This window comes from Protopterus annectens, chromosome 2.part1, assembly GCF_019279795.1.
Source record: "Protopterus annectens isolate FY-2018-M chromosome 2.part1, PAN1.0, whole genome shotgun sequence".
Lineage (NCBI taxonomy): Eukaryota > Metazoa > Chordata > Ceratodontiformes > Protopteridae > Protopterus > Protopterus annectens.
The window spans coordinates 64,774,931-64,799,288 of NC_056729.1; the positions used below are offsets into that span (position 1 = coordinate 64,774,931).

The 24,358-nt window shown below is 35.0% G+C and overlaps 1 protein-coding gene across 2 annotated transcripts in view; it reads right to left on the bottom strand.

Annotated features, from left to right (window-relative positions):
- Positions 1-24,358, bottom strand: part of PTPRN2 (protein tyrosine phosphatase receptor type N2) — a 4,238,418-nt gene that overhangs the window by 966,445 nt on the left and 3,247,615 nt on the right. The gene's annotated exons all lie outside the window — the stretch shown is intronic.

Genomic DNA, 24,358 nt, shown 5'->3' on the forward strand with positions numbered 1-24,358 from the left:
ACAAAGTAGATTGGTTTTAAAGGTTTTTTATAAAAGTTTATCAAAACTTAGGTATCTATTGTTCATTGTTGAGGGTTTTGTTTTATTTAACTTACTATAACTAGTAAAGTGTTTTACAAATAGAGATGCATTAGGATAAATGCCTTAGGAATGATGTGCATTTTTTAATTGAACAATTTTTAATTGTTAAATAATTTTATGGTGAATTTTTATTGGTATTTTTTAACAAGTGATTTCAAGAGGGCATACATATATATATATATATATATATATATATATATATATATATATATATATATATATATATGCACACATTTAAAAGTGAAGGTGTTACATCCTACAACAAAAGCACTAAATCCTTATAATAAATGTGGTCACCATTCTGCTGGTCATGGACTCTGTTCTTTTGTGTTATTATGAATAGTAGCAGACTCTACACAGTTTATCATCAAGACCAAGAATACAAAAAAAAAATGTTTTTATTACTACTTTTTCCTTAGACAGTTTTGGTATTCTTAACTGTTTGAGAAAAAAATTGGAATATTTTTTCTACTGAAGGCCATTTTTCCAAATGGTTTGGAGGCTTGTGTATGTAATGTACAGAAAAGATAGATGTTTTAAGCAGTTACTGGAATAAGATAAAATGGTCAAGAATAGGACACTAGGTATGATAAAAAGTAGGCATTGTTCCCAGTCCTCATTTTTGATGATATCAGACAATGTTTTTGGTAATGGAATAAAAATTAATATTTATGATCATTTTACTTGTGACTCCAAAAGTGTTGCTTATATTGATTGTTGCTCTAATTTTTCAGCATTTTATGTGGGACAAATTCTATGTAAATTAAAAGAAGGGGTGTACGAGCATCAGATGGATATTAAAAAATGGAGAAGTACTAATGCACTGTTTAGGCATATTATTGAATTTCCAACACATTCTTTCAAATTTGCGGTCTTAGAGCAAACAAAGAAAGACCTGAGGGGTTACATTACAAATGACCATCTAGACAAATGCAAATTAAAATGGCAGTTAGCATTAAATGCTTTGAGTACCCCTAGTCTGAATGATTCATGCTCTATTAACTGCCATATAAACATGAAGCATTTGGAATTCTGAATGGCATTATTTTATTCCTACTTGTGTAATTTTTAGCATGTCAATTTTATACTTGTTCTTTATCTGCATTATAATGATTCATATGTTTTTACATGATTAGAAGGAGATTGTTCTAATTTAGGTATTTAAGTGACCAATTTTTAATAGCTGTTTGTTCTGATGAAGTTTTTGTAATGTTTGGAAATGAAAGCACTCAACTCTAATAAAATACTCGGATTTGTCACTTTGTGAATTTTTTTTGAATGGATCACTAGTTGTTTGGCTTTTTTCCCCACAAAGGATTATTCTTGTTATAAAAGGGTAAGGTTTCAAAAATTTGAAATGAGCTACAACAAGAGGAATTGAACTTTATATAAATGATACCATGATGTGATAAATAGCAAGGACAGACAAGAACTACTATGAAATATTGCATTTTCCTTAGCTGTGACACAAGGCATTGCACTTAAAATGTTTAATCTATACAACATTGTAATATTAACTAATTGCACAACAGAAACCTGCAAAACACTACAAACAATTGCTTTTGCAAGGAGGTTGTACTCACTGCACACACCCAATGCAATGCTCTGTCCCCATACCTCAGTCTCTACATTTACTGTATAAACTTATAGAAAAGGGAAAGATATTATAAAACACTAATGTCATCTTTTCCCTCCTTTATGTTTAGCAGCCTCACAACTAACAACAGTGCCTGGGGAAAATTAAGCTCCAATGTACTAAGGGCATCAATAACATGTAAAAGTGACATCACACATGCAAGGCTGTGATCTGACAAAGGGTGGTAGAAAAAACATTGCAAACTGCAGACATACCAAATTATCAAAGTAAAAGACTATTCCACTAACAGCTGCTAAAACTAGTTATCTCCTAGATAAAAATGCATAGAAAGATTTTTCCCTTCTATTTGCTTGTCTGTTTATCTATCTATCTTGATCCATTGCATTTATCTTTTATTCAATCTCCCTATGTGACTGTTGTTTACCAAGATACATATTCTTTATTTGTATGAAAGCAACAATTATAGCAAAGTTCTAGGTCAGGTAAGATGAAAAGAAGACAGATAGAATGAAATCAACTGTGAAAGAGTATAAATAAAAACATGTTACTATTTATACAATCACAGGATGCCCTTACTAGAAAAGGTACTGAAAAAATAGCCAACATTATACAAATGAAAGACCATTCAAATCTAATGGTCCAAACTGCTGGTTTAGTAAGTCAGAGATGACTACCAGCAGACCACAGGAAAAAGATCACCAGTGGTGCTGGCAAATCCATCTTGTATCCAGGACCCCTGTACATATCCAAAATTTGAGCCACAGGATAAACAAGTACATAAACACAATCACAGATGCAAGGAGACTAGCTGACCCCGGTGTGAAAGTAGCAGGCTGTCTTCACTTCTTTGTTTGTTTGTTACAAAAATAAGTCAATTAACTATAATCCAGCATTCAGAAATAGTTAAAAGCAGCATTCAGAAACAGTTAAAAGCAGTCCAGAACTTAAAAAGTCATTGCTAATTTTTAAAATACTAAAAATAAAATATTCATCCAGACTTAGTTACCAAAAGAACTCTCATTTTTCATGTGTGGCAAACACTTTCATCCACTAACCATACTGCATCAAATCATCTTTTTGAAAACAGCCTTGTCCATGGAAAATATATACGTACATAAACAAGAACGTTGCAAAATATATACTTACACAAACAAGAACTTTGCAAAATATATACTTACACAAACAAGAACATTGCAAAATATATACGTACACAAACAAGAATGTCACAAAATATATACTTACACAAACAAGAACGTTGCAAAATATATACTTACACAAACAAGAATGTCGCAAAATATATACTTAAACAGGAATGTCGCAAAATATATATGTACACAAACAAGAACGTTGCAAAATATATACTTACACAAACAAGAATGTCGCAAACTATATACTTACACAAACAAGAATGTCGTAAAATATATACTTAATAAGAATGTCACAAACTATATACTTACACAAACAAGAACATCACAAAATATATATGTACACAAACAAGAACGTCGCAAAATATATACGTACACAAACAAGAACTTTGCATATTCAAGATTGAAACACATCTATAAACATGAGCCGAGTATGGGATTACTCATGACAGACTAACAACATAGAATATTGAAATATAATAAAAATGGATCATTAAAATTATCTTTAGGTACCACCCCAGAGGAATAGTTATCTCAAAAACTTTGGTGGAAAATGAATCATTGTGATTAGGGTAACTTACATAACTAATTAATAAGTCCATATGTCCAAGTCCATATGTCCAACATAGCAAGTCACTTGGTTAAACAACTGGAAAAGGGACCGATCATCATGATCACAGCCTGCACTTTATTAAAAAAAAAAAAAAAAAAATATATATATATATATATATATATATATATATATATATATATATATATATTTATACACTAGACAATCTAGACGTACTGAAATGTCGAAATTCAGTACCTCGAGACCAAATAGTGGAAAGTGCAGTTAACCGAAACTACAGTATGCTGAATCCGCAAATATCAAACCCGCCACTATTGTGGTGTTGCGTTCGTAACGTGTGGTGCGGTTTATGGATTTATCTGGGGTTTCAGGTAAGTATTGTGTGTTTGAGGATAATGGATAGGGATTTTAGTGTGTGTGAGTGTGTGTGGTGGTGTTTTTTGTGTGTTTGTATGTTTAGTGTGACCTCTGAGTTAGAATATATAAGTGGGGGGGGTGTGGGGAGTGCAGGGGGGCTTGCCTCCCTTCTTATAGGTAGGTTAAGTGTGTTTGTGTGTGTTGTTATGTTTGTTTAGTTAGGTAGGTGTATGTGTATGTGTGTGTGTGTGTGTGTGTGTGTGTGTGTGTGTGTGTGTGTGTGTGTGTGTGTGAATGGTTGTGATTGTAGTGTTCGTGATTGTGGGTTTTCGTGTATGTGGTTTTTCGACTATTCAGTCTCGAAATACTGAAATTTGTCATATCAGTATTTCGAGATTGTATAGTGAATCCATATATATATATATATATATATATATATATATATATATATATATATATATATATAAAATACAGACAAGCATGGACTCAAAACAACGATCCCAGCCAACAAGATATGAAGCTCCACCAGAAAGATCTATAGATAAAAAATCAAAGGACAAAGGCAGAATCAGAAAACTGTTTCTGAATGCTAGATTTTAGTTAACTGACCTATTTTGTAATATATATCTACCAGCAAAGACATAATATAACCTCTTTAGTTAGCATCTTGATAGCAAGGACCACAAACTGACACAGTTGTCTGGTTGAATCCTCTCTCTCTGCCATGCTTTGATGTTAAAACTGCCTTTTTTACTGCAGTGTGTGGTATAAAGTTAGATGAGACCTTTATACCATCAAAAGACAAAGTTGTTTCTTCCCACAGAGAAGACACCAACTTCTAAAAAAAAAATTGCTAAAATATTTATGCCAAACAGCACAATCAATTCAATTTTGAAATGATTCAGAAGAACACTGACAAACAATGAATTCACTGAAGTGAGAGAAATTTAACAACTTGAGGAATTATTGTTAATATATGTGTTTAAAAAATAACTCCTAGAGTACTGTAGACAAGGATAATGTATTTTGGTTTTATACAACACTGACAGGTGCATGCTGGCTAGTTTTATTATAGCTTGTTATTGAGCCTTCAAGGATCTTATCTCAGAGGGCCACAAGGGCTGTATAAGGACTAGTAAGCCAAGGGCCAGAATTTCCAAGCCAAAAAAAAAAGAAAAAGTAAGAAAGGTAATCAGTGCAGCTAGCAAAGCAGTGTAGGCAGAAATATGCTGGGCTGAAGGCTGTTTAAGACTTGACAGTCAGATCCCAGACCTACAGCAACAAGCCTGGGAAGAGGGGAGGCATAAATATATTAGCCAGGTTTACTCTTCGCCATTGTTTCACTGATACTTTCTGTATGTTGTACAGACGTACAGGCAGCATAATCACTGGCAAGAGAAATGACAGAGATCTATTACCACAGTACTTATGAAATAGTTTCACCTTATCATGTGGCATTTTTTGACAGTATTTTAGTACAGTCCATTTGTGCAAACATCATTTATTGAACTGAAACGTCATTTGTGTGAATGATAGATGGTACGAAAAAACATCTGCTCAAATCTCAGTGCCGTAGCACCGGTAATAGTCAGTGACATTAGGGTCAGAGTTCAGATTGGCTTAGGATCAAGGAGTCAGGTGTTGGTTTTAGTTCTAGTAAGAAGTGGGATGCTAACGTTAGGGACTTGTGCAGGTGTAGGGCAAGAACAGGAATTATGTTTTGAGTTAGAATTAGAATTAATTTAGTTTTAGAAGTAGAGTTAATTTGGGAGGTGAGGACTATGGCCACTTTTAGGGTTCTGTGATACTGGGGTATGTAAGTGTTATTCATTAGGGGGTTGGGAGGGTGGCCTAATGGTTAAGGTGGTTGCCTTACAAACACAAGGTGCAGGGTTTGAATCTCACAAGGGATAACTGGCTAGGATTAAAATGGCTCGCAAGGGCAGTTAGCTTAGTACTAATCTATGAACCTATGAACCTATTATATGGGGTCTGTGAGGGAAATTTTGTCCTGTAAAACATACTGAACAAAATTAAGTGTATTGGTATATTTTGATTATTTTAAACCATTTGTGTTGAACAGAGTAAATATATTTATTTTTTATTTTTTACCTGAAGTATACCTCTCAACCTCTTAGAGCAAGAAATCTGGACAAAGCCATAAATAAAAGTGGGACAAAGTCCAAAAATAGGGACAATTTTTAAATATTATTTTACAAACTCTGGGCATTTTTAGAATAACAGATTTTACATTAGCATGAGTTTTCTGAAGGGTTTGAAGTCTGAAACTCAAATATCTGTCATTTTCTAACTTCAATCTTTAATAATTTGCCACTAATTTGCCAGAAAACCACAATCTTCTGAAAATGAACCAAAAATATGAGGCAAAAATCTGGACATTCTGCGAAAATCTGTACAGTTGAGAGGTCGATGAAGTGTGCTGCAGGGAAGTTTTCACATTTTATAGGTGCTATTAAACATAAGCAGTTTTCCTGATCTAATTTTCTTTTGCAATGAAATTTCAGATTCCAAATACCATTGTTTTATTTTTCTGGATTGAATGTAATGAGAATAGTTAATCCTGGAGCCATATGGTCTGCATGTGTAGGATGACAAATAAATAGCAGAAATAATGAGCTGGCATAATAACAACTGACCCTGGTTATTTAGGTCAGTAACATATTATGAACAGTATGAAGTACTGCAGGTTACACTGAAAGAAATGTATTACTGCATGTTTTTATAAAAGTTAATGGTTAACAGTCACATCTTACATTCTGCTGCTAGAAAACTGACTTGTGAGATTATGTTGACAGTGCTGAAAACTAAAGTATTTTAGTACAATGAAACCAGAAACTGAAACTGAATGCAAACAGATGGACAGAGCAGGTATCCAAGCAAAACATGCTGATGGAGATTTCATTACCATAACTTTATTATGTTCAGCATTCATTCATTTTTTCTATTACTAATGTAAATACTCTGTTATAATTATGCATTTAAATTATGCATTTTTGATATGGAAGAAAAAATACTTAGCCTAAATTGTGGGCAACAAGGAATTTAATATTAAACTATTAGGTTACAGAAAAGGTATACAATGAAATATAAACGTAGTAAAAGTATTGCTAATAATATTTATCTATAGATATCTGACATCAGGATAACAGCAAAGTCATTTTCTTTCTGAATGTTTTATTTTATGTTGAAAGGAATATGCAGAAAACAAGAATTACATTTTATGAAATGCTGTAGGCTGGTTCATTAGAGTGTTTCATTCAGTCTCTCTGGATTTCTTACCTCTATATAGGTGCTTTATTTTTTCACTAGGCAGCTGAAATTCTGACTTGAAATGTTTTGTTTCATACAGGCCCAGTCAATTCATGATTTCAAAAGAAATGCTGGCTGGCATTTCGTTTTTTTGTTGGCTGATTATCTTTGCCACAGACATGTCTATACATTTTCAGAAATAGAAATAGTAATAAAAATTTACCATCGTGCAGGACAAGCAATGGAAAATGAAGATATTATGTTAATATAACAGAGAGAGACATTACTTTGTAAAGTTTCACTGATACGTGGGTTTGGCATGATGGTTAAGATTTTCTCCTCATAGACACAAGGTACACAGCATTTGATTCTGATCTCAAGTTATTGGTTAGATTTAAAATAGCCAAACAAAAGAAAAAACTGCACCAAACTGACACATGAAATATTTAATAAAATAAAAAGTAAGGTAAGCGCTTTCACGACTGCACTCGTCACTTCAGACAAACGAATAAAACTAAAGACAGCATTTATAGTCTAACTAATAGTCAGCTGGTATTTAAAAAAAAATCACGTCTACTTAGGCAATCATCACAAACCATATTATAGAGCAGTAAAAACATAAAAAGATATATATATATATATATATATATATATATATATATATATATATATATAAAAATATATGAAGACAATATATCATATGTAGTCAAATAAGATAAAATAAAATAATATACATTTAGAGCTCACCATCTTAAGACATTAATACATACCCAACTCATGCTTAAGTTAAAAATTAACAATCTAGTATCGCTATATGAAAAAAAAAAAATATATATATATATATATATATATATATATATATATATATATATACATATGTATAAAAAATAGATGCATAGATATAAGTGTAAATACATTGTGTATGTGCATAAAGTTAATATTTCAAGCGACGAGATTTCAGAAAGGGTTTTAAAGACGTGGTACCATTGAGACCAGGATATCTCTCAGCATTAAGTGAGAGAATCCATTTCTGCTCAATACTTTCCATCAAATTTTCTACATCACCCCCTCATATATTTAGATGAACATCTTGAATAGCAAAAAACTTTAAGCATTTCTGACAAAAAGGAAAATAAACAATATTTGTAGTTCTGCAATCAACATAATTATTACTTGTAATTGTAAATGTACGTGTAGGGTGTGTAAATGTCCTATTACTATATAAATATTGGTATGCAGAGCATTGCCTACATGGAAAAGTACCATTACTCACTGACTGAGAAGATCTATTTATATCTGTTTTATTACATAGATGTTGTTTTAAGGACTTATTATTTCTAAAAGAGAATAGCAAAGTATTCCCAATTTTTTCTAGAAGCCCTGGTAATTCCTGTAGAATATGCCAATTTCTCTTGATAATTTTAGTGTATTCATTTACATCACTTGAATACTGAAACACAACTTTGAACCTATTGTCACCAGGAGCAGGATTATCACCATGGTCATTTTGCATGTCATTTGTTAAGTAAGGTTTGATCTATTTCCTCTTTGTTTTCAGGCTTCATATATGGTAAAGTCAATCTCCTGTTCAGAATAACCTCTCTATAAAAATTCACATTGCATATTAGCTAAAGCTACTTCTGCTTCATTATCCCTATGGTGTAGCCGTAAAACCCTATAGACCTGTCCTTTAAGTACATTCCTGGGGATATGCCTGGGGTGCATGCTTATTTTATGTAGTAAAGCATTCCTTCGAGTAGGTTTCCTGTAGATGCTGCTACTTAGTTCATTCAAATCAAATTTCCTGACTTTTACATCCAAGAAATCATTCTTACTATTTGAATGCTGATAAGTGAACTTTAAAAACTGGGTTGTAGTGTGTAAATAACTCACAAAATCAGTGAGTTCATTCACATTTCCTTTTCACAACATAAAAACATCATCCACGAACCGGACGTACCATAAAATGTTTAAAAAAGGATTAGTCTCAGAAAGAATGAAGACATGATATCATTCACTAGATTAAGTAATTTGTTTCTTTATGCTGGAGGAGGTGTTTCTGCAGGTGCACAGTTTTTAGATTTTTAGACCACTTTTGACCATAATCTGAGAACTGCATGTTCCCTGATATTATGACTAATGAGAATCATGATGGATTATATTATGTTATTTGCTGCAAGTCATAGCAATTATGATGGTATACTACCAACTACTTGTGTGGTTCACTTTCATAAATATTGACTTTATGTTTTCTATTCATAAGAAAGATAAAAATACAATCAAATTTATTCTCAGGGTATGAAAAGAAAAGTATAGTTGTGTACACTTACCATAAATGTAGATGTTTGAGTGTATTTATTGTTGCAGTCATCACCTGTAGGTTATCCCTGCTGTGGTAGCAATCGGCCGGCCCGAATACCAGAGTCAATGTTTTTGTGAACCGACTGCTGTCGCTTGTAGTCTGACGTCAGGTCATCAGTACTATAAAGCAAGGCAGCCGACGTCATTACATCAGTTTTTCTTGCCCTAACCTATCAGAAGCACAAGGGAAAACAGACATATGGTCCTGGTGGCTAAGAGCCATCAGGATCACGTGGTGATGGCTAAGAGCCACCTTGGGAAGCATGTGTCTGTTAGATATTATGAATATAAGGCTGAAATTAATTCTGTTGTAAATATGCTGAAAGAAAAAGCTTGCTTAAATGCATAAACAGAGTTTAGTAATATGTGATCAGCAACCATACTAAATGACCAAGGCTTGGAAAATAAGGAACCTGCTGAATGGACATTTTTCCCTTACAGACTTAAAAACAGGATGTATGCAAGAGCAAAAATGCAAAATCTTCTTTTAAAGAATGGACAATGACACTGTGGCAATGTGTTTCCTCAAAAATATGTTTTTCTGCATGGAAAACAGGACATGTTTATCCAAAGATCCAAATCGAATACAGGATGTTCACACTGTCAGAAAAGCTGGTCTCTTATAAAATTCAGCAAAAATGTGACAATACATTGTTAAACAAGGAAGCTGAAAAATAATATCATTAAGTCAGTAGTTTGCGTCAGCATCTGCAACAATTAGTACTGTTTCTACAGGATGAGCAATTTTCCAAAATAGAATACCAAGAGGACTAAAATTGTATATAAAGAGCTGTATGAATCCAGTTATGTTAGGGGTATGGTAGGGACACATTTGTCCTGAGGTAAATGTTATATCTCTCACATCATCTGTACTATATGAGAAGTAAAGTGGAACAGTACTTTAAGCTGCAACGTTAGTCCATTTGGTTTATTATAAAAAGTTATTTGTTATTGCTCTAAGTTAATGCTGCAAAGTATATTCTCTCATCAGTGTATACTCTGCAAGTTTCTGTATGCAACAGACTGTGAATGCAAATATAACCCGACTTTGAATTTTAGCAGAATCCAGCCAGCAAGACTGAGTGTCTTAAGAAGACTTCAAATCCATCACAGCAAGCAGTAAGCTCAATATAATTTTTCAATGGCAAGCTAGCCTGCATTTGAACCTAAAATCTGCAATTCAAACACAGGGGGAGTGATGGTAAGCCCTGCAGAGGGTCACTTCAGTCAAATTGCAGTAACTAACATTTGTAGGTATGTGTAAATCCTAAACAGAAGTATTCCACTTTATGCAGCTTGCAGTAGTAAAGTTTTTTAGACGTCTAAAATCTGGAGTGAGACTAGTTCAAGAAAGTCGCAGTGCCATAAATTCTCCAAGAAAAGGTGGATGTCTACTTGTACAGCAGTCCACTGCGTGTTGTGCTTCACCAGCTTCTCAAGTGACTCTGAAAAATTTCTAGCCATCAGCAACAACAGCCTGATCACATGTTTTTTTGCTAACTGGTAAGTCTTTTTTCTGTATCACATATTTAGTGTGGATGATGTTAGACAGTTTGTATATTCTTAGACAGTTTGTATATTATTAGACAGGTTGGATGTTATTAGACAGTATGGATATTATTTATAATTCATGCAGGAGTAAACCAAACTTTAGTAAATTGCAATGTTGGTATACACAGCACATTAGTAAATGTAAAACCTTATTAGGGCAGGTTGATAGTAAGGCATTATACAAATGTACTACAATATTTGACTGGTATCTCAAAGAAAACCATGTGGAATATGACAAATGTTTATTGTGTGTTTCAACAAAAACTGCATTTTGTGTATTATGCCATAAAAAAGTATTCCATCATATTGCTAAAAAAGTAGACTGTAAAGACAGATCTGTTCATGATAAAGAATTAACTAAGGGTAAAGTGTTTTCATTATATTCAGATGTTGAACAGTTATGTCCTGTCACCACATGTAAGTCAAATCAGTTACTAATAGAACCCCTAGTACATTTTGTTACAAAGGAATGTAATAAACATCTAAAAGACAGACACAATGAGTTCAGGAAGCTTAGACAAGTTATACATACATCTTTTCAAAAGTGCACAGGAGTTTCAAATTCAGCAGAACAGCTTACTAAAGAATGTCAGAAAAAACATGCAACATTACAGGAAATTCAACAGCAGTTGCAGGATAAAGAAAATAAATTAGCTGAACTGACAAAGACTGGGAACTTCCTGCATACACTGTTAATCTGTGCAAAAAATATATATATTTATAATATGTTTATGTTTTGGAAATGGTTAAGCATACATGGTAGGATGGTAGGGACAAATCATTCTCAAATGTTTTACTTTCATTCATTTAAAGCAAGACATTTATCAGTACTACAGTAAAGTAGAGCATATGACTGCCATTCTTAACATAGTCAAAAGGTAAACAAAACTGTTCTAGTGCATAAAATTAAATAAAAATAGATGAGTAAAAATTTAAAGTCATAATGACATGCTTGTATAAAGATATAAAGATACAAGACAGACATGCATGTATTTTCTTTTCATCTAAATGCATCTGTTACAATACACAAGAATAACAGGCAGACAACAACAAATACAAATAATGTAAGTATAAACATATGTTAATTAAGCTAATATCTATTTTTTTTTTTTACAATTTTTTTATAATTGTATAGTAACACCAAACAGTTAAAGTTCTAAATTTTAAAAAGAAAATCACAGCTGGTATTATTCAAACAGTTTTTGTAAAATTAATGGCAGGACAGTTAAATAGTTAAATAGATAAATAAATAAAAAAAATACTGAAATCCATTTAAGCTAATTGTAAAATAATGTCTATTTATGTAGTATAAATGCATAGTTATGCAAATCGCAATCAGATTAAAGAAAAATGCCAAAAAAATTAACTATAGTTTACAGAGTTTAAAATGTGAGCTCAGACCTTCCTAGACTAGATGAATACTTACAGGAAATGTTGGAAAGATAAGATAAACAAGACTGATTGCCAGACAAGTAGTTTGAGTTTTTCTAAAGCATCGTTATTAAAACATAATTGTTAAAATGTTTACAGGCAACACTATTTGGTAATTGTAATAAAATGTCACAATTGTGCATAGATGTCACTGATAATCAGTTTGCAAATAAATGTTAAAAGAAAAAAAAAACTCAGTTGCATCAAGTACAGCCAGCAAATGGGCTATAGTATACATACAGTTCAAAACAATTGTGCAGGAGGGTGTATATGCCTACGAGTGGTAGTGAACAGCAAAAGCTTTATAAAAAATTATCAGATCAGACAAAAGTCCATAATTTAATAAAATAAATGTATAACCATAGTGTTGGGCTGGCATACATTCTATTCTCACAGTATAAAGCAGGTAAATAGTGCTGCAGGACTACAGGGGGAGGGGCACTTTCTCAGTTTTATACTGACTGTATAAGCAGTACTGCACAAGGGTCTGAAATAAAGCTACAGAAAAAAATAAACAACAAGGGTCTAAAATAAAGCTGCAGAAAATAATATCTCATTCCTTCTTGACAATACTCTTTTAGGGGGAGGAAAAAAACAGGTATTAGTGTATTAGACATAATGGTAAACTGGATTAAACCTGACAGGATAAGATATTTTACAAGTTGTTAATAGCTATCATAATGGTTATTATTGTATTGTTTAGTATTAAATTGTATTTACAACCTGTTAAACTGTAAAGTTATATAAGAGATGGTTTAAAAAACAAGAGATGGCTTAAAATTGATTACAGCTATGCAAGACAGATTAAAGATATGTAAAAAACTGAACAAGATTGGTCACTATTTTTAATATGTTTTTGGCAAAACAATGTTGGTATAAAAAGCATGAATACTTTTAATTGTTGAGCAATAACAAGACATATGCCTTTGGTGGCAATTCCACTAGATATTTCTAAAGAGACATAAAAGTTTTCCAAAATTTTGCTTACTATTAATGTTATTAAATTTGTAAGATTAGACTAAATGTACTTTATAGTCTTTGTATGTACAAATGCAGAAAAATTCAGTACAAATGATAGTCTTTGTATATACAAATGCAGAAGAATTCAGTACAAATGAAATTAATGTCTAGTAATGAATATGTGTGAAAAACCATATTTAAAGAAAAAATGGGTCCAGGGTACCTACTAGATTGAAATGCATAAATAGCAAAGAGTCTGTGTAAATACATACTGTACAGGATACATCGCAATAAGTTCAAAAGTAATTTGTCAAGTTGTAATATCACTGGTTTTACCCCAGTTAGAGGAAAATTACATTAAAATATTGTACTCATATACAGCTAATGGACTAATATGTACATAGCATTCTTTATGCCCACTTCAGTATTTTACCAAGATGTTAATGAGCAGTTCATTCAGAGACAAACACGATGTTATGGTTAAAATGACATTGAAACTGTATATTTTCAGTGGTGTATAAATGCTTGCAGTAGCACATGGTTATTGTCTCTTATAGTTAATTCAACAGTTGCAAAGAGTTAATGAAACAGTTCTAAGTCATAAATTAAATTCTGTAATTGCAAAAGAATAAATTAATCAAGTTAAACTAAGGCAGACACAGCTCATAACTGATAAAATAATTTCACAGAATGGTCTGCAAAAGAAAAAGTTGTTAAATACATTCAGTTTTGGTAGTAATACTTAATATCATTGTATTAACTATGTAAAATTGCATTTTGATTTGTTGTATCAAAAGAAGACTAAAGGTTTGTTTCTTGTGTTTTCTATATAACATGTTTTGAGTATGTTTAAAAACAGAGGGAATTGTTAGATATTATGAATATAACACTGAAATTAATTCTGTTGTAAATATACTGAAAGAAAAAGCTTGCTTAAATGCAGAAACAGAGTTTAGTAATATGTGATCAGCAACCATACTAAATGACCATGGCTTGGAAAATAAGGAACCTGCTGAATGGACATTTTTCCCTTACAGACTTAAAAACAGGATGTATGCAAGAGCAAAAATGCAAAATCTTCTTTTAAAGAATGGACAATGACACTGTGGCAATGTGTTTCCTCAAAAATATGTTTTTCTGCATGGAAAACAGGACATGTTTATACAAAGATCCAAATAGAATACAGCATGTTCACACTGTCAGAAAAGCTGGTCTCTTATAAAATTCAGCAAAAATGTGACAAGACATTGTTAAACAAGGAAGCTGAAAAAATAATATCATTAAGTCAGCAGTTTGCGTCAGCATCTGCAACAATTAGTACTGTTTCTACAGGATGAGCAATTCTCCAAAATAGAATACCAAGAGGACTAAAATTGTATATAAAGAGCTATATGAATCCAGTTATGTTAGGGGTATGGTAGGGACACATTTGTCCTGAGGTAAATGTTATATCTCTCACATCATCTGTACTATATGAGAAGAGAAGTAAAGTGGAACAGTACTTTAAGCTGCAACGTTAGTCCGTTTGGTTTATTTTAAAACGTTATTTGTTATTGCTCTAAGTTAATGCTGCAAAGTATATTCTCTCATCAGTGTATATTCTGCAAGTTTCTGTATGCAACAGACTGTGAATGCAAATATAACCAGACTTTGAATTTTAGCAGAATCCAGCCAGCAAGACTGAGTGTCTTAAGAAGACTTCAAATCCATCACAGCAAGCAGTAAGCTCAATATAATTTTTCAGTGTCCCCCTAGGAGAAGATGTGAAAAGGGGGATGGAGGGAGGAAAACCCAAGACTGCAACAGTGAATGCACTCAAACATCTACATTTATGGTAAGTGTACACACCGTACTATGTTCTTCGTGTTTTACTGTTGCAGTCATCACCTGTGGGAGGATTCCCAAAGCTGAGGTAAAGGGTGGAAGAATAGGTAGAGTCCTAGGTAGGGGTCAGGAGGCCCTGCAGAATTGCAGACGGAAACCCTGCCCTAGACTTAGAAAAGAGAAGTAGGTGGTAATGCTTTGTAAAAGTATGGACAGAGATCAAGGTAGCCGCTTCCAATATGTCACTGTTTAGGTACTCCTCTGAGGAAGGCAGTGGAAGTAAAGGTTGCCCTAGTGGAGTGGGTATAAATTAACTTAGGGATGGGATTCCCATGTAGTCTGTAGCAAAAATGGATATGGTGTGAAATCCATTTGGAAATGGTTTGTTTGGAGATGGGCTTCCCCTCAGCCCCTGGGGCAAAGTTTACAAGAAGCTGGTCAGTTTTTCTGAATGGCTTGGTGCAGTCCAGATAGTATCTGAGTTGTCTGTGCACGTCCCCCTTATTTTGAGGGTTTGGAAAGAAGGTGGAAAGGTGTGGTAAAGGGTCACATCAGATACCACCTTGGGCATAAAGGTGGGATTAGTTCTCAGGGAGACCCTGTCTGCATGGAAAATTATGAAGGGCTTGACAGCCATGAGAACTTGAAGTTCTGAGACCCATCTGGCTGAGGTGATAGCTAGTAGGAAGGCAGTCTTCCAGGAGAGGTATTTAAATTCTCTTGAAGTGGCAGGTTTGAAAGGAGGTAAGGTTAGTTTCTCTAACACATAATTCAGGTCCCAGGGTGGAGTATGAGGTCTTCTGGGAGGCCTGATATTAGAAGCCCCTCTGAGGAATTGCATATTCAAAGGATGAGAGAAGAGGGGGTGGGAATTAATCATAAGGAGAAGCAAAGGTCACTATTGAGCAACTCTGCTAAGTAATCCAGGATGATAGGGATGGAAGGTTGGGAGGTACTGGCCCCTTTTGCTTGTTTCCAGGAGCAGAATCTTTTCCATTTTCCTGCATAAGATTTTCTTGTGCTGTGCCTTCTGGCCTCTGTGATGATGTCCAGAACCTGTTTGCTTAACAGTGACATCTTGTTAGTTTTTAGTGTATGAGCCATGCTGAAAGTCTGAGAGTCTTAGGTCTGGGTGCAGTACCTTCCCCTTCTCCTGGGTCAAGAGGTATGACCTTTGGGGAAGCAGCTTCACAGGCTGTAAGGTCAGACTGCATAGTAAGGGGTACCAATGCTGTCTGGGCCAATTTGGAGTAATGAGGATGGCCTTTGGTCTCTCCTCTCTTATTTTGATCAGAACCTTGGGAATAAGTGGCAGAGGAGGGTATGCGTACACAAAGAGGGAGCTCTAGGGGAAGGTCAAGGCATCCACCTTCCATGCTAGGAGATGATACTCCCTGGTACAAAACTTGTGCAGTTGGTGGTTGAAGTGCAAGGCAAAGAGGTCCACCTCTGGGGTCCCCCCTCCTGGGTCATTTGCAGAAAGATTTCTCTGTGGAGCTGACATACATGGAAGTCCAGTAGGTTTTTGCTTAGGTGGTCTGCCAGTGTATTGTTGATCCCTGGTAAGTACTGGGCAATTAGTTGTAGCCCCATGGAGGTGGCTATAAGCCACAGACTCATGGGTAACCTACACAGGGGGTAAGATTGGGTGCCCCCTTGTTTGTTGATGTACCACATTACTGTGGTGTTGTCTGTTTTTATAAGGAGGACCCCGTGCCCTGAGATGGGGTTGGAAGGAAGTCAGCATTTTGCACTGCCATCATTTCTTTCTGGTTTATGTGTAAGTGAAGTTGTTGGGCATTCCAGAGGCCTTTGGTACACCTGTCTGCTAGGTGACCACCCCAAGCTATGTCTGAGGTGTCAGTGGTGATTGGTCAGAAAGGTGGAGGATGAAGGGAAGACCCTTGTCCATGGCACAGGCCTCTGCCCACAAGAGAAATTCATCCCTTATACAAGGGATCAGTGGGAGTGTGGTCTCTAGGGATTGAGAGTGCTGACACCAAAAGTTCTTTAAGTACCTCTGAAGCTTTCTCATGTGAAGCCTGGAGAGAGGGATGAGAAGGATGCAAGATGACATGTTTCCCTGGGCTTGCAGGAACTTCCTTGCAGTGAGGTGTCTTCTGGAAACTAACTGGATGAAGTAGAGAGGCAGGAAGCTCTGCTTTTCTGGGGCTAGGAAGGCCATTAGAGTTGCTTTGTCTAGCACAGCTCCCAGGAAAACAATTTTCATGGTGGAGTTTTGCTTAGATTTTTTCTCGTTGATGGTGAACCCTAGGGAAGTTAGGAGTTTTTTGACAAAGAGAAGATCCTGGAGCAACTTTTCTTTGCTGTTCACCTGAACGAGGCAGTCATACAGGTGAGGGTAAATATGTATATTTCTCTGTCTGCAAAATGCTATAGCCGGGGCCAAGCATTTGGTGAAAACTCTGGGAGCAGTAGATAAGCCAAAGGGCAGTACAGAGAACTGAAAGTGCTGATTGCCTGCTCTGAAGCGCAGGAATTTTCTTCATGATTCCCTGATGGGGATGTGGAGGTAGGCATCTTTTAGGTCTAGTGTCACCAGCCAGGCATTTTGTGTGAGCATAGGCAGGAGCTGCTGCAAGGTTAGCATTCTGGATCTGGGGACCACCAAGAAGGTGTTCAGTTTGGATAGATTAAGGATGGGGCACTAAATGCCCTCTTTTCTGGGAACAAGGAATAGTCTGGAGTAGAAACCTTTTCCTGTTTGATCCAGAGGGACAGGTTCTACTGCCCTGGGATATTAGTGTTTTTACCTGTTTTAATGCCTCTGCTCACTGGTTTGGGGGGGTGGTCTGGGTACCCTCTTGGAATTGGGAGTCCACTAAAGGAGAATCTGTATCCCTGAGAAATGATTTTTAATACCCATTGGTCCTTGGTTATAGAGACCCAATTGTCCTTGAAAAGGACGAGCCTTCCTCCTAGTTTTAGATGAGTGAAAGGAGGGCAGAGGGGGTGAAAGAATATTAGTACTCTGTTCTATTTAGTATACACTGTCTTTTAAAACTGTTGCTAGCATGATTATTAGCTTGAATAAAAAGCTGCAAGAATGATATGCAATATAAAGGGTTAATTTAGAAATAGCATAAAATGCAGAAAAATAGTAAGTGTGCTGGCAAGTATATATAGCTTAATTAGATATTGGCATCCATGTAAAGGAGTATGTTATTGAGAAACAAAGTCTGTAAAAATAACTGCGCAGATGGCAGCTGGAAGGACATCAATGAAGTAAAGAGATTTAACATCAAACAAGATAAAGTTAGAACATCAAGTTACAGATAGTGCTGGAACACCATGTTTCAGATAACTGAGTTTCCTTGGACCACCGAACTTGAATCAAGGACAAATCATAAATTAGGAGAGCAAAGGAAAACTGTTATACAAAGAAAGAACTGGTATACATCAGACTTTGAGAAAAATATCAGACTTTTTGGTATAAATATGAGTGTGTATAAACAAGCTTTGGGAATTTGCCATAGAGAGCTGACAGCATCTGTGTCGCATGCTTGTAGATCCAAAAGGAAAATGTAACAGGAAAGCGTATTAACTGAAGCGGTTGTCTCCGTGTATTTATTGTACTTAGAACAATACAGTAATAAGACTAGTTGGTCACAATAAACAGTTAAATATACTTTGTTATGCTTGTAAGTAAATGCAAGTAACAGTAAGAAACTAACAGCAAGACGTCATATAATTTTTCAATGGCGAGCCACAGTTGACGGATCGAATGGTTTCTTATTGTGACAACTACAGCTTCTTTTTTATTTTATTGTTAGTACGTTCAGTTCCAGTGCAAATATTTGCCTCCTTCTTCTGCACAGTTTCCAGTAGCAGAACAGTGCATCTCTGCAGATTCCACAGGTCCTGTACATTCACACAACTGAATCTGCTAGTTGTGTTTGACCATCTTTTGGGAGAATCAACGAGGGACTTTTCATGCTTTCTCGAGGGAAGACTTGATCACCTTCCACCCAGAAACTGGTAATTCTCTTTCTGTTTCTAATTCTACAGCATGGATGCCATAAGACAAAAAAGTATTAAATGTAGCACTACCTTTCAGGTAGACAGTAATAATAGTCCAGCACATGTATGGTCAGGATTTAAAGATTGGTATAAACATAACTGTAGCACATGTAGTACTTTACTAGGTAAAGTTCATGTCAATGCTTTATGTACGTCTGACTGATATCTTAAATAGCAACATCATTTGCATGACAGTAAATGTTTATTGTCCCAGATATATGAAACTGCTTTCTGTGTGCAGTGTCATAAAAGTCATGGTAAATAACCAGATGCATTATGTCCTGTCACCACATGTAAAATGTTAATTTCAGAGTTACAATATCAGTCAAGTCAGCTATTTACAGAATCTTCTGTATATCTTGCTAGACAAAAGTGGCATAAAACCACTGCACATTTCAAAACAGATCAGAACAGAGATGAGGTTCATGGTGAACTGACAAAAAGATTTAATAAACTTCTAAGACACAGTCAGAGTGAGTTCAAAAAGTTCAGACAACATATGCAAACACATTTTCAAAAGTGCATAAGAGCTTTAAAGTCAGAGGAACAGAATGCTGACAAATATAATCTGGTTAGTAAAAAGTTAAAGCAACAGCAGTTAACTACGCTAATAGAAAATAATTTATGACATACTATTATAAATTTAGAAAATGGTTAAGCGTACATAGCACAAACTTTCATTCAGTTAAAGCAAGGCATTTAAATAGTGATTTTAAAACCATTTCAACTAACAAAACAGTTCTAGGGCATAGAAATCAAATGAGTAGTTAAACACAGAAAAGACATGACATCACAAGACTGACATGCATATATTTTCTTTTCATCTAAAGAGCAGCAAAAGCCAAATGACAGCAAATGTAAATCATGTAAATATATTTGTTTTAAGCATGTTTCAGTTTAGCCAATATCTCTTTTGTTTCTTACAATATTTTGTAATTGTATAATAGCATCAAAAATAGCAAAGACTCCAGCAAAAACAGTATTCAAAATTGGTATTATGCATAGTTAGGCAAATTACAAATGTTTATTATTAATGAATGACTGAAGGTACGAGTAAGTGCTAAAGGAGTTATGGGTTAAGTGTCTGGAATGCACAGAAAGAAAAAAAAAGTATGTTTAGTAATTGTAATAAGACATCACAATTGTGCATAGATGTCATCAATAATCTGTTTGGAAGTAAATACTACACCGAGTACAGTCAGTACATGGGCTATTGTAAAATAAATTATGCAGGTCCCTTTACAAAAAGGGAGGGTACAAATAGCTAGTAGTAACAGTAAACATCTTTTCTAATTGAGTAAAAGCAATTCCTACTACAACTTTGACAGTATAGGCAACAGCAAAAGCTTTATAAAAATATTTTCTGCTTTTGAAAATGGCCAAGTAAATGTGTAAGACCAAAGTGTCACAGTCTAGGTAACAGCCAAAGGGCAAGCATAGATTCATTTCTCACAGCATAAAGCAAATAAACAATACTGCAATAAAATGATGTATACTACAGGGGGAAGGGCATACTTTCAATTTTACACTAACTGTGTAAACAGTACTGCAAACGGGACTCAAATAAAGGTACAAAGTGTTAATACCAAAAATACATTTTAATGTTTCAAGTAATGTAATTAACAGGCTTCAGTGTAATGCTAAGTTTGTAAACTGGACTGAGTGTACATTATAGCCATGTATATACAAATGCAAAAACAATCTGTACAAGCAACTGTATTCTGTACAGTATATAGTAAATGGTTTATCTGTGTAAATAGAGTAACAGGTCAAAGCTTGACATTTGTGACGTGTTTTTTTTTCCCAAAAAACAAGACTGCAATGCCTTTGCAATAAAATCCTCAAGCATTGTCAATAAATTGCTGTATAGAACATCACTGTATAGAGTCATATTCAAATTCATCCAGTTCTAATAGTAATGGTTGTCATCATTGTGTTGACAGCATTAAACTGTGTTAACTTGCTGTATTAAAAGAAAATCTAAAGGTTTTGTTTCCCCATGTGTTTTTAGTTAATAGCAATATAACTTTACTATAGACAGTTTTGCATTTAAAATAAAACAGAGGGAATATATACAGTGATAGATATGTTTAAACATGTATAAATGCATGTGCACATCTATTTGTAGTTAGATGCATATACACATCTGTTGCTATAATATATGTAAAAATAATATAGTTAGCTAAATACATGTATTTCTGTTTGCTAGCATACATATATTCTGGTACAGCGTGAGACAAGCTGAATGTTTAGTGTCTGGAACATGCTCCAAGGATTGTAGATAAAAATGCAGCTGTGAGACAAGGCATGCAGCATTCAACACAGACATCTGCATTACATTTGCATCATTCTGAACATCAAAACAGAGGGAATTACAATATTTCACAAATAAAACTTAGGAAAATGCTACACAAAATAGAACACAAGACAATTTCAATTGTAGAAAGCATACAGCATGTACGTTTGGGAGGATAACATTTAACACAAATATAACAGCATGGTTAGCTGAACAAGGTCCGGCATACATAAAAGTAAACATTTCAGTAAACAGCTCAATCTCTATTAGATGCTGTACATTACCTCAAAAATGTAACAGTTCTGACAAAGAAAGACATCATGCAAAAATGTCACGGTGTGTACTACAGGTGTCAGCCTTTTTTGTTTCTTTTTAAAAAGTTTGTTTGTTTTTCAGGTTTTTTGCTAAATATAAACATGTTAACTGCATGTAAATGCCTGAACTATCTACAGATGATAGTGTCTCTGAGATAGAACTGTACATTGTTCCACAAAAAGGAGAAACATTGTACTTGAAAATAAAGTCAGTAATGGAATGAATTCCACTGGAAATGTGATCTGACAGTTGGCAAACATTGTTTGGTTCTAACTAGAGCACAATACTAAAAAACATATCCATGCAGCCTTCTTATACCATTTCAAAATGATACAGTGCGAAGCAAATTCCCTAGGAAAAGTTAAGGATGCACAAGTGAAACTGCATAAAAAGCTGCTAAACTCTCTCTTTTTGTCATCACATATGATGATGGTCACCAGGCAGGGTAGTGGCCTACAGTAAACCATAACAATACTTATTACCATAAAATAAGCATTATTCATATCATGCACAGAGTGCACTAATTAGGCACTGCAAAAAATGAGAGAAAACTTACCATGTCACTGCCATAATCATATGTAAGAATCTAGATGTAATAAACTCTTTATAACCAGGTTCTTAAATATGAAACTCAATAAACAAAGTAAATATTGTGCTACCAGACAGATTGCACTCATCAATGAAATGTATCAGAAGCCAAACAGAAGCTTTAAAAGCTGTAACATATCTTATACTGTCACAAATTGGCAGTCAAAATCAAAGCTCATCACTAATCAGAGGCAGCTTCAAAATCTGTTACATGCCTCAAACAACCATTCAAACATTGTTTGAGATGATTATGAACAGGCCTTTGATCGCAGCCTTTTGTTAAGTGCTCTCATAATAATTATTGAAGTTTGTACTCAGGGTGAACTTATTAACATTAATTTCTCAGGAATGTAGCAATGTGCTCATGCATAGAGACCTGCTCATAATCCTAAAATAGCACTCTAGAGGTGGATAAGGATTTAGCCTATATACAAAAGCCTTGGAGAGATAGGTGCAGGCCATCCCTGGCATGGCAGTTATGACTGTCTACCATCTCCTCCCAGGCTGATATATATTGTACCCCCTTAGAATGACAGCAGAAGCTAAACCAATAATCTTTTGTTTGTTTTGCAGCATCATTCTTGGTGATTGTAGAATACCTCTCATACATACCTGCCTGGGACACATATTCCAAAAGCTCCATCATATCTCTCTTCATATAACCCAAAGATTTACAACTCACATTATTTTATACCCATGTGCAGTTTGGCTGCCATATGTACTTGTGGTGCAAGGACTGAGTGCACTTGTGATGTGGTAAATCACCTGACCATGACCATCTTCATGTACAACTAGATGAGTGGTGCACAGGTGTGTCTCACTATGGAGTCACCTAGGATGACTAGCATATTGGAATGTGGATTTTAGAATTGAGTCAGTGTGACTCTTGGATGTCTGTTTCATGGCTGATGCTGCCTGTGTTGAGTGGTTTTGAGGTTGCAGAGGGTACTTGTTTCTTAAGTTACATTAAGGAGGCTTTTGTGTTTTAGGCAAGTTACGTTTAAGAGCCTCAGCATATGTAGATGAGTTCGTGTTTAGTCTGAGCTGTGTGTGATTTCTTCAGTCTGGTGTTGTGTAGGACTGATGACTTGCATGTTATTTATCTTTATGTGAGAGCTTTGCCTCCAAAATCATCACATAACTACGCACAGTGTTAGTTTGTTTAAGTAGTAAGTGGTTGTCAGTAAACTTGAGACAACTGCAACATTGTCTCAGACCACCCATTTCAACCAAGCAATCTACAGAGATGGGTAAAAAGTGCAAATCCATGGTTGTGGGTGCTTATTAATCTGGGGAGCAGTGATGCTTTGCTCCTTCTCTCACCAGAAGAAAAAGAAAAGAATTAATCACATGCTGCTCCTGACAAGTAGAATTAATCACAAGCTGCTCCTGACAAGTAGAATTAATCACAAGCTGCTTCCTGACAAGTAGAATTAATCACAAGCCGCTTCCTGACAAGTAGAATTAATCCAGATGCACTGCAGTTTAGAACACATGCTATAGCCTTCTCTTAGTAGATGCCCAGAATACGCCCTACTAGCAGCTGGATGCAACAGATAGCTAAGTTGCAGAAAGGACCTGAAATGTTTCTCACCTAAACTGCAACCAGATCATTCAATGAAGTCCCATGATGCACCGCGTTCAGTAAGAGTGCAGCAGGAATCAATGTCCCCCTGTTCCTTGTCTCACCAGGATCAAAGCAGTAATACTAATTACAAACTGGCTCCTAAGGAACAATGTTCAGGCTTTACAGTGATTGGTAGGTAGTATCTAGGAAGGCTAGAAAATAATGCCCCTCTGCACCTTCTGTTTCCAGAGCAAAGCAGAAGCACTTGTGCTAAGCTGAATCCGGAGAAGCAGTTCTCCTGTGCTTGGAAGTCTAGTCTCAGATGGTACAGACTTTAAAATTTAGATGGGAAGAATATTAATAACATGAATACTACAGAGTGTACTAAATGAGTGGGATGATA